Raw genomic sequence first — 15,135 nt, 5'->3', positions numbered from 1 at the left:
CTTCCCCAGCCTTTCGCACAGTACTGGTGACATGGCGCTTAACAGATAGCATCCTATTACTCACTGTGCAGGAGATTTTCAGAAAGATAAAGAGGTTGCATAATTTGACCTCCAAGAAGAGGTGTTCTGAGGAGATGGCCATTTTGCCTGTGTACTTGTTATGCTGTCTCCCCCTTTTAGACTGTGAGCCCGTTGTTGGTCAGGGATTGCCTCTATCTGTTGCCGAACTGTACATTCCAAGCAGTTAGTATAATGCTTGCACACAGTAAGCGCTCAATAAATACGACTGAATGAATGGAGGCCAAAACTCTGTGTTTGTGCACCAACAAATGGGCTCAGGACCTGGGGGCCGGTTCTCCGTCTCCCTGGTTAAAGTGTAAGCTCCTTGTGGGTAGGGAACGGGTCACTCCTATTCTGGATTTCCCAGGCATCTAGTACACTGCATTGCACCAGTAGGTGCTCAATAAATACAAATAGCCCCACCACTGCTACTGTTATTCAGTTGGTTGAGAAGCAGTGAGGTCTAGTGGAAAAGCGTGACCCCGAGAATTAACGGACCTGGGATTTAATCCCGGCTCCTTCACTTGCTTTCTGTGTAACCCTGGACGAGTCACTTTAATTCCCTGTGCCTCACTTTCCTCAACTGTAAAATAAGGGTTGAATACCTGTTCTCCCTGATCCTTTGAATGTGAACCCTCGCTGGGACAGAGATGATGTCTGACCTGAATACTTTATATCTACTGCAGTGCTTGGCACACAGTAAGTGCTTTAGAAATACCACAGTTAACAGTGGCCACGGAAAGGAAGGAAACCCAGTGAACTGCAATCCACCACTAATCCAAATCATACAATTTGGGGGCAAAAAAAATTAATGGCATTTTTAAGAGCTTACTATGCGCCAGGCACCGTACTAAGCCCTGGGGTAGATACAAGATAATCAGGTTGGACACAATCCATGTTCATTCATTCATTCATTCATTCATTCATTCATTCATTCAATAGTATTTATTGAGTGCTATGTGCAGAGCACCGTAGTAAGCGCTTGGAATGTACAAATTGGCAACAGATAGAGACAGTCCCTGCCCTTTGACGGGCTTACCGTCTTATCGGGGGAGACGGACAGACAGAAACAATAGCAATAAATAGAATCAAGGGGATGAACATCTCATTAAAACAACAGCAAATAAATAGAATCAAGGTGACGTATATCTCATTAACAAAATAATAGAACCAAGGTGATGTACATCTCATTAACAAAATAATGTCCCACATGGGGCTCACAGTCTTTATCCCCATTTAACAGATGAGGTAACAGAGGCCCAGAGAAATTAAGTGACTTGACTAAAGTTCCACAGCAGATGTGGCAGAGATGGGATTTGACCCCAGGTCCTCTGACTCCCAGGTGCGTGCTTTATCTACTAGGCCACACCGCTTTCCCCTCCTAGCCCTCGAAATCTGTTAGGGGCATTGATGATGATGGTATTTGTTGCTTACAATCATGAACGAATGAATCGGTGAATCAAGCACCGCTCTAAGCCCTGGGGTAGATACAACCTAATCGGGTTGGAAACAGTCCCTGACCCACATGGGGTTCACAGTCTTAATCCCCATTTGACAGATGAGGAAACTGAGGCCCAGAGAAGTGAAGTGACTTGCCCAAGGTCACCAAGCAGATGAGTGGCAGAGCCGGGATTAGAATCTAGGTCCTTCCGATTCCCAGTCCTGTGCTCTATCCATTAGGCCATGCTGCTCCCCAAACTGGTTGGCAAAGAAGCTGGGCCCGCAACGGGGCAAAATTGTGGGCAGCAGGAAGCACCCCAGATAATCCTCCCACCCTGGAGGTGACCACCCCACGATGCCCCGAATAAACGAGTGGTGAAAAAGTCTCTCCCCTCCACTCGTTCTAGCCTCCCCGCAGGCTGCCCCCGCTGCAGCCCCGCGGTGGCATCGTTGGAAAGGAAGCCGAGCATTTATCACGGCCCTTCAAGGGCTCATGAATTAGCCTCCACATCCCCGAGTTTATTTAGAGATCATCGGAGTCGCCAGAAGTGTGAACGGAGTCTTTCATCTCCCCAGTTGCCAGGCTCCGGCCCTGCCAGACGGAGGGCAGTTTCGCAGGGAACGATGATAAAGTGTTTCCAACGGACACAGCCCGCCCAAATGGCCCGACCTCTCCAGCCGCGACATCCATCAAAACCCGCGAGGAAAATCTCATTACCCGGCGGTTCTCACTTTTCTCCTCGGCCCGTAGAAAATGTGATCTTTCAAAACTCCACCCGGAGTTAAAATACACAGAGACTGGGGAAAGATCAATCGCATGACGGTCGTGCATCGGGTCAGCTCACCTCCGCTGGCTCGAGGTGGCCTCCCACCCGCCTCCCCCCCCCCCCCGCCGCAACCCACACACACTAACGCACACGCTCCCTCCCTCGGCATTATTAATGTGGGAAGTTGGGAGGGGAAGAAGGGTAGAGAAACAGAAAAAAATTCCCTCTTGTGACCCAGGGAGGTGATCGATCCGGGTGGGAGAGAGCCGGCTGGGCGATCTCTGGTGCCCTTTTCCTCTGCGGAGGAGGATGTCGTTTGGACGCGTTAACTATTTACAGTGGTCCTCGAAGTGAATCAATCCACGAGGAAAGGGTGTGAGAAGGCAGGAAGGGGCTGGAGAATAGATGTTCCCCCGGGGGACTCTGAGCCGGGAGCGTGTCTACCAATTCTGTTATAGCGTACTCTCCCGAACGCTTAATACAGTGCTCTGCACTCAGTAAATACCACTGGTTGTCCTCAATGCTCCAATCTGCGAGTGGAGCGGCCAGGCCAGGCCCACAAATTCAGGAAGCGCTCAGAACACTGTTCTGCACCCAGATAGGGTAGAGGGTGCTACCACTTGGGTGACCTCTGCATTATTGCGGACGCATCCTCCCTTATGGAAGAGGAGGGGCAAGAAGGTTTGGGTTCTGGCCCCAAGTCTGCCGTGTGATCTTCGGCAAGACGCTTGACTTCTCCGAGCCTCATTTTCCCCATGGAGCAAAGGTACCCGCTCTCCCGATGTGCCAAGGATGTCGGGAGGAGAGAAAGTGATCACTGATGTGAAAGTGCTTGGGAAAAACAAAAACACCGGACTAACGTCAGGCATCGTTGCTTGCATTTCTGGTTGGTTGCTTCTCCCTTGCTGGGCGGTGAAGCTCTTTGGCAGCGGGGGCTGTGCCTGGCCTCTCTCCTCAGTGTGGGTTCAGCTGCTCCGGGGCTCCCACCCACAGCGTGTGGAAGGGTCTCTGGGGGCACTAGGGACTGAGCCAAATGGAGCATTTGTGTGCCGCGGGTCAACCAGGCTGAGAAACACTGGGTAGCGTGGTCTGAGCAGGAGAGTGAGGGTAGCGAGGCCGTTGGCATTACCTCCCACCCCTGCCCACCTGCTCAGGCCAATGGCTGAGGTGCCACTCAACTCGGCTCTGCCCCTATTGCCCTAAACCCCGTAGGGATCATAGCTGTGGTTTTGTTAAGTGCCCAGTTTCCAAACACCGTACTTACCGTTGGGGCAGATACAACACAATCAGGTCAAACACAGTTCCGGTCCCATATGGGCTAAGTAGCCTAAATAGGAGGGAGAACAGGTACTGAATCTCCATTTCATAGAGGAAGGAAGTTGAGGCATAGAGAAGTGACATCATTTGCCCAGGGTCACACAGCAAAGTAAGTGGGGAAACTGGGATTCATTCATCTAATGGCATTTACTGAGGGCACTGTACTATTCATTCATCCAATAGTATCTATTGAGCGCTTACTATGGGCAGAGCACTGTACTAAGCGCTTGGAATGAACAAGTCGGCAACAGACAGAGACGGTCCCTGCCGTCTGACGGGCTCACGGTCCAATCGGGGGAGACGGACGGACGGGAACGATGGCAGTGAATAGAGTCGAGGGGAAGAACGTCTCGTAAAAACAATGGCAACTAAATACTAGGAGCTCGGGAGAGTGCACTACAACAATAAAAAGACACCTGCCCTGCCCACAGTGAGCTTTCAGTCTAGAGAGGGGAGTAGAACCCTGTTCCTCAGACTCCCGGGCCTGTGCTCGACCCTCTAGGCCACGTTGCCTCTCTGACGTTCCTCAGGCTTCACCCAACTCTGCCCCACTCTCCGCTACACCGAGTGCACTGGATCAGCAGAATGGGGGCAAAATGTCCGTTCTCCCTCCCACTCTGTCCAAACTGATTGGACAGAACTTGACACAGAGTAAGCACTTAACCAGTTCCACAGTTCATCAGCAGTGTGATCCAGTAGAAAAGGCACAGGTCTGGGAGTCAGAGGGCCTAGGGTTCGAATTCCAGCTCCTCCACTTGTCTGCTGCCTTGGGCAAATCGCTTCACTCCTCTGAGCCTTAGTTCCTTAACCGTAAAATGGAAAGGAAATACCTGTCCCCCTTCCCACTTCGTGAGCCCCCTGTGGGACAGGGACTGTGTCCAACTGGATTAATTTGGATCCGGCCCAGCGCTTTAGAACAGTGCCTTACGGAGTAAGCTCTTAACAAATACCAGAGTCGTAATTATTACTACCCGCTACCCCTAGCAGATGTCATGGTCATCACCATCATCTGCTCCCACCTGCTCGAGACGGTCGTCACCCACCCGTGGACGTCTCGGACCTCCCGGACCAGTCGCTCCGGAGGACTCGGCTCCAGCTTCTTCTCTCTCTCTTTCACCCAGGGCTTGAGGACGGCGAGAAGGGGGTGAGGAGAAGGACGGAGGAAGTAGGGAGAGGAGGAAGAGAATTGTTCCAAAGGTCAGTGCTTCTAGGTGGCTTGCTCCCGCTTTGAAGTGGAGAAGGCGACCGATGGCAGGGAAGAGCGGGGATTGGCGGGGCTACGGCTGACAGACTCACGCCGATAAGCAGCAGCTGTGCGGCCTCCCCGGCCGGCCGCTCGCGAACGGCTTCTGTTCCACCTCCCCTGCTCCAACCAGCCCTCCGGTCAGGCGTCTGGAAACTTTCCAACCAGGCACCACACAGCCGCGCGAGCCGGCACCAAGAGCACGGGACCCGGAGTCGGGCGAGACGGCTTCTAACCCCGGCTCCTCCGCTCCCTTCCGCGTGAGCTCAAGTTAGTCCCTTCGCTCCTCTGTACTTCATCCGCTCAGTGTTTTTGGTTTTTTTTTTAATGGTGTCTGTTGGGCGTTTAGTATGTGCCAGACACTGGGCTAGATACGAGCTAATCAAGTAGGGAAGCGGCGTGGCTCAGTGGAAAGAGCCTGGGCTTCGGAGTCAGAGGTCATGAGTTCGAATCCCCACTCTGCCACTTGTCAGCGGACTGTTGGCAAGTCACTTAACTTCTCTGTGCCTCGGTTCCCTCATCTGTAAAATGGGGATTAACCGTGAGCCTCACGTGGGACAACCTGATTCCCCTGTATTTTTATTTGTTCATGTTGGTATTTGTTAAGCGCTTACTATGTGCAGAGCACCGTTCTAAGCGCTGGGGGAGATACAGGGTCATCGGGCTGTCCCACGCGAGGCTCACGGTTAATCCCCATTTTACAGACGAGGGAACTGAGGCACAGAGAAGTGAAGTGACTCGCCCGCAGTCACACGGCTGACAAGTGGCAGAGCCGGGCGTCGAACCCATGACCTCTGACTCCGAAGCCCGTGCTCTTTCCACTGAGCCACGCTGCTTCCCCGCGTCTCCCCCAGCGCTTAGAACAGTGCTCTGCACATAGTAAGCGCTTAACAAATACCAACATTATTATTATACGTTGGATGTAGTTTACACATGTCCCACAGGGCTCACTGGCTTGAGCCCCATTTTACAGATGAGGTAACCGAGGCTACCAGTGTTAATGGAAAGACAACCACGCCAACAAGGACCGGCCTCGGGAGGGGAGGCAGCGAGCGACACGGAGGTGGGAGAGGCGGCGTGCTAATCTAGTGACAGGAACGCAGGCCTGCAGGTCAGGAGACCTAGGTTCTAATCCCGGCTCCGCCACCACCTTGGGCAAATCGCTTCGCTTCTCTGTGCCCTGGTTTCCTCAGCTGTAAAATAAGTATTACAGACCTGCTCTTCCTCCCCTTTAGACTCTTGGAGTCAGAGGGCCCTGGATTCTAATCATGGCTCTGCCTCTTGTCTGCTGGGCGACCCTGGGCAGATCACTTCACTTCTCCGGGTCTCCGTCACCCCATCTGTAAAATGGGGATTAAGACCGCGAGCGCCACGCGGGACAAGCGCCGGGTTGGGACCGATCAGTCTGTATCTATCCCAGTGCTTAGTACGGCGCCTGGAACATAGTAAGCACTTAACAGATACCGCAGTTATTATTATTAAAGGCCACACTGACCAACCGTGGCCCGCTTAACTATTATTATTAATAGTAATAATAATAATAAAGGCTACAATGACCAAATGTGACCTGAGAGAGAGAAAAACAGAGGGTTAAATGTCTCTCTCAAGATCACTCACCAATGGGCAGGGAGGAGGAGGAGGAAAGAACAAGGAGTGAGGCTTGCTGTATTACAGCCTTCTACTCCGTAGTCATAGAACCTGAGCCAGCTCTCAGTGGTTAGCTGGAGTGGTTTTAACACACGGCAGAAGCGAAAATGAAAACGGCATGACGAAAGTCCTCCCTCCCGCTCCCGGCGGGCCGCGGAGACCCGTCCCGGCCGAATTCCGTAACGAGTCGTCCCGGGCCCCGTGCGTCACGGCTCTTGAGAGAGGCGGTCGACGGGCGGAGGCGCGGGGCCTCCAGGTGATGCATCCTTCTGCACCTCCGACGGTGAGGTGGACCGCCAGCCAGGCCCGACCCGGCCCCGACCCCGGGCCCCGCAGCCGCACCTCTCGCGGGATCCCGGGGGACCGGGGCCGGACGGCAGGGAGCGCGGCCCGGGGCCCGGCGGTGGGGGCGGCGGCGGTAGCGGCGGGCGCGGCATCAGCAGCCGGGGTCGAGTTCTGAATCGACGCCGGTTTCGCTACGTCTAAGCGCCGGGTTCCGGGCCGACCGACGCCTCCGACGACAGGACGAGCCCGATGGCACGACGGGCCGGGCACCGGGGGCCGCTGAGGCGTTCCAGCCGCCGCCAAACCGGGCTGCCCGGAGTCGGGCACCGTAGGTAGACCTGGGGAACCCCCGGGTCGTAAGAGCCCCCGGAGGGCCGGCGGTGATGAACGCTTGCGGTTTAAGGACCGGCAGCCCAATGGGCGTGAAGGAAGGAGACGCCCGCGGGATGCCGCCCCGGGAGTCACCGCCGGGATGCTCGTTTCTTAGCGGCTGAGTCCCCCTCCTGGTGCCACGGGGTGGCCGGCGGGCGGCTGGCGGGGGGCGGGGGAGGGCGGGGAGGGTAAACCGAGCCTCCATCTGCTCTCGAGAGGTCGGGCAGAGCGCTTTGCGAATAAGTCCCCTTACCTTAAGCGTCGGGCCCGCCATTCGTCATTAGAAGCAGCGCGGCCTAGCGGACGGAGCAAGGGCCCGGGAATCAGAAGGACCTGGGTTCTGATCCTAGTTCCGCCATTGATCTCCTGTGTGACCTTGAGCAAGTTGGTTCGCTTCTCTGTGCCTCAGTTTCCTCACCTTTAAAATGGGTATTAAGACTGGGAGCCCCATGTGAGACGGGGACCGTGCCCATCGCAATTTGCTTACATCCAACCCAGCACTTAGTACAGTGCCTGGCACATAGTAAGAGCTTAACCAATAACGCGGTTCTTATTATTGCTCCCGTCGGGAGACTCCATCATCATCACGGTAGCATTCTGCTTCTCCAGACCCACGATGAGCACCTAGTACGGTACTCCGCACGCAGTGGACGCTCGAAAAAAAAAGTGCGATTAACCGTGTCCGAGCAGTGCGGACTGGGGGAAGAGCACGGGCCTGGGTTCTAATCCTGTCTCGGCCACTCATCTGTGTGACCTTGGGTGAGTCGCTTCCCCTCTCTATGCCTCATCTGAAAAATGGTGACTCTATACCTGTTCCTCCTCCCCTTAGACTATGAGCCCCATGTGGGACGAGGACTGAGTCCAGCCTGATTAATTCGTCTCCCTCCCGGGGCTTAGATCAGCGGTCGTCACATAGTAAGGGCTTGACAAACACCATAATAATAATAATCAAACTCCACTGTCAATCAATCATTCCTATTTATTGAGTGCCTTCTAGGTGCGGAGCTTGGGAGAGTACCATGATCGTTACCTCCTTGAAGGCAGGGATGGTGCCTACCAGCTCTATTGGATCGTACTCACGCAACCACCCAGTACAGTGCTCCTCACACAGTAATCACTCAATAAATGCCATCGATCGCTTGATAGACACGATCCCTGCTCTCAAGGAGCTTCCAGTCTAGCGAGAGAGAGAGACCGACAGATTCATTCACAGAAGGAAGACGATGGAAAATCTCACAAATCCGGCTGAACTTTATAATAATAATGTTGGTATTTGTTAAGCGCTTACTACGTGCCAAGCACTGTTCTAAGCGCTGGGGTAGATACAGGATAATCAGGTTGTCCCACCCGAGGCTCACAGTCTTCATCCCCGTTTGACAGATGAGGTAACTGAGGCACCGAGAAGTTAAGTGACTTGCCCAAAGTCACACAGCTGACAGGTGCGGGAGCTGGGATTAGAACCCATGACCTCTGACTCCCAAGCCTGTGATCTTTCCACTGAGCCACGCTGCTTCTCTATGGCATTGCCCTAGGAAGGAATAAACATACCAACAGCAGGTCCAACTCCTGGACACCGAGAAAACCCCGCAAAATCAACCAGTGGTATTTACTGAGCACTTTCAGTGTGCAGAGCACTGTACCAAGCGCTTGGGAGAGTATTTCAGAAATAGCAGGCACAGTCCCTGCCCACAGTGAGCTTACAGTCTGGGTCGGGGGGAGACAGACATTAATACGCCATTTATAGTATATAAAGATAGGCACATAAATCCTGTGGGGTTAGGGGTGGGGCAGATATCAAATGCTCAGAGGTCACAGATCCAAAAGCTGGAGATCACACAGTTCACTGTCCACAAGGAGCAGCCAGCCTTGAGGAGGAGACAGATGTTAAAAGAAATAAAGCTAAAGTCTTTCAGGTGAAACACGTTCTATTTAGATTTCAGCTTTCCACTCCGGGACACATTCTGTTGGGTGAGAACACCTAGAGGATTTTCCAGATGGGTGAGTCCCGGAATGAAGATCAGGAGCAGCTCTATTGACAGAAGGCAAGACAGGATCAATACACTGTTACGATGGCCAAGCGCAGCATTCGGGGTGACCTGAAGTGAAGGCGGATACTACCTTTCTCAGAAAGGTCCGCTGTGGGTTTTACAAGGAATCCGTCTGTCTCTTTCTGGACTTATAAAAGTGCTTTTAGGAGATGGTTCAGACTTAGCGACAAGCAACGGAGGCGTCGTTTTCAACCGTCCCAGGAAAGAATGAAGTTCCTTAATCCTCTGGGGAGACAGGCAGAATCCACCTATGCTGCTGTTTAGGAAAAACAAACGTTTATTCTGTGATCCAGGGGGGTCTTTTTTTTTTTTTTAAAAGGGGCAAGACCTATCACCAACTTCTCTATGAACCATCCCTCACCTGACTCTGCATCCCAGGTTCATGCTAGAGTTGGGGATAAATCAATGAACGGGGAGTTGGGGTGGGGGGGGGGAAGGGGGCTCTCCCACCAGGCGGGCCCCCAATATCTGCCCCCCCAATACCCTTCTGTCACTTCCTCCACCCTACCAGACAACCTTCCTCCAATGGGCTGAGCCTTTCACAATTCTAGAAGGCACAGACCAGTTTTCTTAATTCCAGGGAACACCTAAGGATGGAAGCTAATGTTCTTGAATCTATCCCAGTGCTCAGTAGAGTGCTTGGCACATAGTAAGCACTCCACAGATGCTATCGTTATTATTCAAATGATAACAATCAAATAATAATAAAATCTCTAATACTACAACGCAGCGCACACACTTGGCTCCTCTAATGCCAACCTACTCACTGCATCTCAATCTCATCTGTCTCGTGGCCGACCTCCTGTATCCATTCCGCCTCCGGCCTGGGACACCCTCCCCGTTCATAGCCGACAATTACTCTCCCTACCTTCAAAGCCTTATTGAAATCACACCTCCTCCAAGAGGCCTTCCCTAAATAAGCCTCAGTTCCTTTTCTCCCAGTCCCTTCTGCATCACCCTGATCAACTCCCTTTATTCACCCCTCCTCCCCCACCCACCCCACAGCATTTCTGTACATATCTGCAATTTATTGATATTGAGGGCGGTCTCCCATCAAGATTGTAAACTCACCGTAGTCGGGGAACGCGTCTGTTATATTTGTGTCCGTTATATTGTTATATCGCAATCTCCCAATCATACAGTACGATGCTCTGAACACGGTAAGCACTCGATAAATAAAATCGATTGATATTAAAAACAGATTGTTAGAACCCACGAGGCAAGGAGGTTCGTCTAGGGAAAAAAAGAAGTGCCCTGAGAAAGGAATTCTAAAACAAATGCTACGGGCAGGGATCATGTCCACCATCTTGCCGTACTGTAGTTTTGCAAGCGCTTAGTAAACGCACAGATTGAGCACTCAATAAATACCATTAATTGAATGATTAAGGGTTTACATTTCTGATTGATCAAAATTCCCTCTGCTCTTCGTTTATGCCTGCTTACCTCCCTCAGAGTGTGAGCTTAAAGGTACAGAATATGTCCGTTATCTCCACCGTACACTCCCAAGCGCCAACTACAGCGATAGTTTGGGACCCACGTGGAAGAGACGCACCGTGCTGAGAGCTGGGGTAGATACGAGATAATCAGGTTGGATTATTAGGTGAGACGGTCCCTGTCTCACAGGGGGCTCACAGTCTAAGCGGGAGGGAGAACAGGTATCTCATCCCCATTTGACAGATGAGGAAACCGAGGCCCAGAGAATGAAGTGACTTCACCGAGGTCACACAGCGGGCAAGTAGGGGAGCCGGGAATAGAACCCAAGTCCTCTGACGCCCCGACCCATGCTCTTTTCACTAGGCCACGCTGCTTCGACAGAAACAATGGAAAGAAGGCGGGGGTCTGGAGGGGCAAGGAAGGAGAAAAAAGAACTGAGGATCAAAGAATGACGGGTAGGGAATGTGTCTTTATTTTTGTATTGTACTCTCCCAAGCGCGTAGTACAGTGCTCTGCACAGAGTAAGTGCTCAATAAATACCGATGAATGAATGAACGAACGGACAATGAACAGGAGGATTGGGGTGGGGGACGTTATAGGGACAGTTGTAGAGCTGGTGCGATAAAAGAGCCTAAGGAGTGGAAGACAAATGGAATCTGAGGAGAAGGGATGGGGGAAAGGCAGACAGCACACAGCAGGGGACTGGCTCCTGTGAGAAGAGACAGAGGATGCGAAAGTCAGGGAAAGAGGAGAACAGGAGGATCTGTGGCAGGTATGTGCGTGTGCATCTCCCCCCGTCCGTATATACGGCTAGAGATAGATCACTGATGGAGAAGCAGCGTGGCTTAGTGGAAAGAGCCTTGACTTGGGAGTCAGAGGACGTGGGTTCTAATCCCGGCTTCGCCACTTGCCTGCTGTGTGACTCTGGGCAAGCCACAACTTCTATGCCTCAGTTCCCTCATCTGTAAAATGGGGATAAAGACCGTGAGTCCCACTTAGGACAACCTGATTAACTTTCACCCCAGCTTGAACCCGTGTGTGGCACATAGCGTTTAGCAAATGCCATAATTATTATTATTTTAGATCATCAGTGGTATATATTGACCACTTACTACGCGCAGAGCCCTCTACTAAGCTGTTGGGAGAGTACAGTGCAACGGAGCTGGCAGACCCGTTCCCTGCCCACAACGAGCTTACGGTCTAGTTGGGGGGATAGACATTAATCTAAATAATTTACAATATGCAATTTAAAAATATGTACACGATTCAAAGATATGTAAAGTTAGATCAATAAATAGATCACCTAAATATCCTGAGTGTAATGTGGGCATTTCTACATGTTTTAAAATAAACATGGGTCAGTTTCTCTATTACCCTCTGCTAGCTTGAAATATCTAAAAAAAGCACAGGCAAAGAGTTAAGAGGCAAGAGTCTCAGTTTGCCTGGTGTACCATTAAAAATGAAAACCCAATTTAAAATATTTCTCATTTGTGGAAAACTCCCCGCCTACACATTCCCCACCTGAGGGGTGAGATGGTGGCAGACTTTAACTGCTCAGTTGGAAGATTTCAGCTTTCCAACTTGCTCCCTGTAAGCATTCGATAAATACCATCGATACATTCCCAAGGACCCCCAGGTCCAGTTGAAAGGGCGATCGTATCCCCATTTTCAGAAAGGGAAACTAAGTCCAGAGAGTCAGTGATCAATCAGGACTTGAGCCCTATTTATGAGATCAATCCCCTCAAGAAAATACCCCGACATTCAGCACAGGGCTTGGAACGTAGTAAGCGCTTGATAAATACCATTAGTAATATTAGCCACCGATAAAACCAGCCTGAAATGGGGGAAGTTAAAAAATTACAAATTCCTCAGCCACAAGTCGGGGGAAGATGGGGGTGAGGGGTTCCATCGAAAGGCTGAACAGCCCCCTGAAAGTCGCCCCCCACCCGACACCATAATCCCTCTGATTTCACATTGGACGGTTATGGCAGAAAATAAAGTTTGGGGGCTTAACCTGTTATAGGGGCAGCACTGACACAGAGTGTCATTTTAAATACATTTAGAACAAACACAATCACTATTATTCCTGGGGTGCACAAAAAATAGTCCAGCGAGGGTTAGGACACTGATCCGTTCCAAGTGCAAAGCAGATTGTAAAAGGCTACAGGTCTGGCTTGGCTCCTCTGTGACCAAACTGTATTTAGGGAGCTCAAAAGCTCTGAAGTTAAAACCAGAAGGAAAGAGGAAGAAAATAAATTGCAAGACATTCCTCCGCATCCCCAAGGTGTTCTCACCAAAACGGACAAGGAGTCGATTCTATCGGAGTGTATGATGTGTGTTGCATGCATCTGCGTGTGTGTGCGCATGCGTACACGCAGGGAGGCAGGGTGTGTGTCGCTGGCGTGTCTTCCGCCAAAGTCATTCATTCCGTCGTACTTACTGAGGGCTTACGGTGTGCAAAGCACTATACCAGGAGCTTGGGAGAGTACGATGAAACGATATAATAGAGTTGGTGGACACGTTCCCTGCCCACGATGAGCTTTCAGTCTAGAGGGGGAGACAGACATTAATATAAATAAATTACAGATGTGGACCTAAGTGCCGTGGGGCTAGAGTTGGGGGGTGAACGAAGGGAGAAAGGGTGACTCGGTAAGGAGTGGCAGAAGACGAAACAGGGCGCTCAGTCAGGGAAGGCCCTTTGGAGGAGATGTGCCTTCAATAAGGCTTTGAAGCTGCGGGGAGAGCGACTGTCTGTCGGAAATGAGGAGAGAGGGTGTTCCAGGAGAGAGGCAGGACGTGAAATATGCCCACAGAGTAGGGCAGGGACTCTCCGTTAGAGGTGGTGGGTGGACATAGGATTGGGGGAAACCACCAAACCTACAGGAGCGTTCCACGGAACGAGGCAGAAAACCCAGGCTTCCCACTGCCCGAGAATCAGGTTGAACCACGGGCTCTTTGGATCTCACTCAACTAAATCCGGCGTTCGTTGGGCTGGGGATCCCATTCGCAGGCGATCGCCCGTACTTCTCCCGCACCGACACGCCGTCCGCAGTGTAATGAATTCGGTCCATTGAATTAAGCCAACCGTGGCATCCGGTCAAAAGCCTTCTTTATTCTTGGACACTGTGGGGGGGTTGGGTAGGGGGTGGATGAGTGTGTGTGTGTGTGTGTGTATGCTGTGGGGAGGGAGTGAGAGGGGCTCCCTGACCGATATTGCTGAGAGCATCTTCTCAGGTTCCATTTCCCTGTAAGGTTTTCATCAAATAGGGGAGTATTTCCCCCCCACTCCCTGCCCACTCCTCTCCTGATTGGGTCTGGATCAGAGGCTTCTAGTGTTTACATCTCCCTCTCTCCTGCCTGACTCCAATTGACCTCGGGGGTCCCTCTCGAACTCTGTCGGCTTGAAGGTAAGGCAGTGTTCCCCTGAATTCTCTGCTGACATTTTCCATTTTGATCAGCGCTTTATTTGTAAGCAGCTGGTCCGCTCCACCTTCCCCGCCCCCAGGCCTCTCCGATTTCTTTCCAGGCCAGGTTTGCCCTCTCCCCCGCTGCCCCCCTCCGCCCCAACTGCCTTTGGAATGTAAACAGTGGGACGAGCGGGCAGAAGGGGGACTACAGAAGAGCAGGAAAGGTGGTCCCTGGGTTCGCCTGCCGAGATCCAAGGATCAGGGATGAACACTGGGCCGGAGAAGGGAGCACTGGGGTCCGGGGTCGCAGAAGCAGTGAGACTTAGTGGATAGAGCACGGGCCTGAGAGTCTGAAGGACCTGGATTCTAATCCTGGCTCTGCTCCATGTCTGCTGTGTGACCTTGGGCAAGTCACTTCACTTCTCTGGGCCACAGTTACCTCAACTGGAAAATGGGAATTAAGACCATGAGCTCCACATGGGACAGGGACCGTGTCCAACCCGCTTCACTTTTATCTACCCCAGCACTTAGAACAGTCCTGGTACATAGTAAGCGCTTAACAAGTACCATAATTACTATTAGAGCCCCTATCATTCGGCCACGTCAATCAACCCTGCGAAGGCCATATCAGCCCACTGCTGGATTGAAGACTGCCGTCATGATATTTCAGCGGGCTGGGCTTTCCTCAGGGCTTTCAAATGCTTCTGAATGCTAACTTAGACAACCTTTGTTTCAAGGTTTTATTTTTTTAAAATGGTATTTGTTAAGTGTTGGGGTAGATACAAGTTGGACGCAGTCCCTGTTCCACATGGAGCTAACAGTTTTAATCCCCATTTTACAGATAAGGTAACTGAGGCACAGAGAAGTTAAGTGACTTGCTCAAGGTCAGATAACAGACGAGTGGCGGAGCCAGGATTAGAACGCAGGTCCTTCTGACTCTCAGACCCGAGCTCTATCCACTAGGCCACGTTGCTTCTGGAGATTTCTTCTCTGGAGACCTTGTCTATATCAATCTCTGCCTTAATTCAGTTACCTTCGTGTTCTCTAGGTCTCTCTCGATGCCTGGGAATGGCACAAACCTAATAATCGGACAACATAATTACCCTCTGATTCTC

The 15,135-nt window shown here is 51.7% G+C and overlaps 1 long non-coding RNA gene across 1 annotated transcript; it reads right to left on the bottom strand.

Annotated features, from left to right (window-relative positions):
• Positions 1-9,038: 9,038 nt before the first annotated feature.
• Positions 9,039-10,752, bottom strand: LOC114811181. Its single transcript, XR_003758856.2, has 2 exons — positions 10,251-10,752; positions 9,039-9,435 (listed from the first exon to the last, which is right to left on the bottom strand). It is a non-coding gene; the product is annotated as an uncharacterized LOC114811181 (long non-coding RNA).
• Between the last annotated feature and the right edge of the window lie 4,383 nt (positions 10,753-15,135).

Source organism: Ornithorhynchus anatinus, chromosome 4, assembly GCF_004115215.2.
Source record: "Ornithorhynchus anatinus isolate Pmale09 chromosome 4, mOrnAna1.pri.v4, whole genome shotgun sequence".
NCBI lineage: Eukaryota > Metazoa > Chordata > Mammalia > Monotremata > Ornithorhynchidae > Ornithorhynchus > Ornithorhynchus anatinus.
Note: the sequence above shows the minus strand (reverse complement) of the source record. Positions and strands in the feature narration are given on the sequence as shown.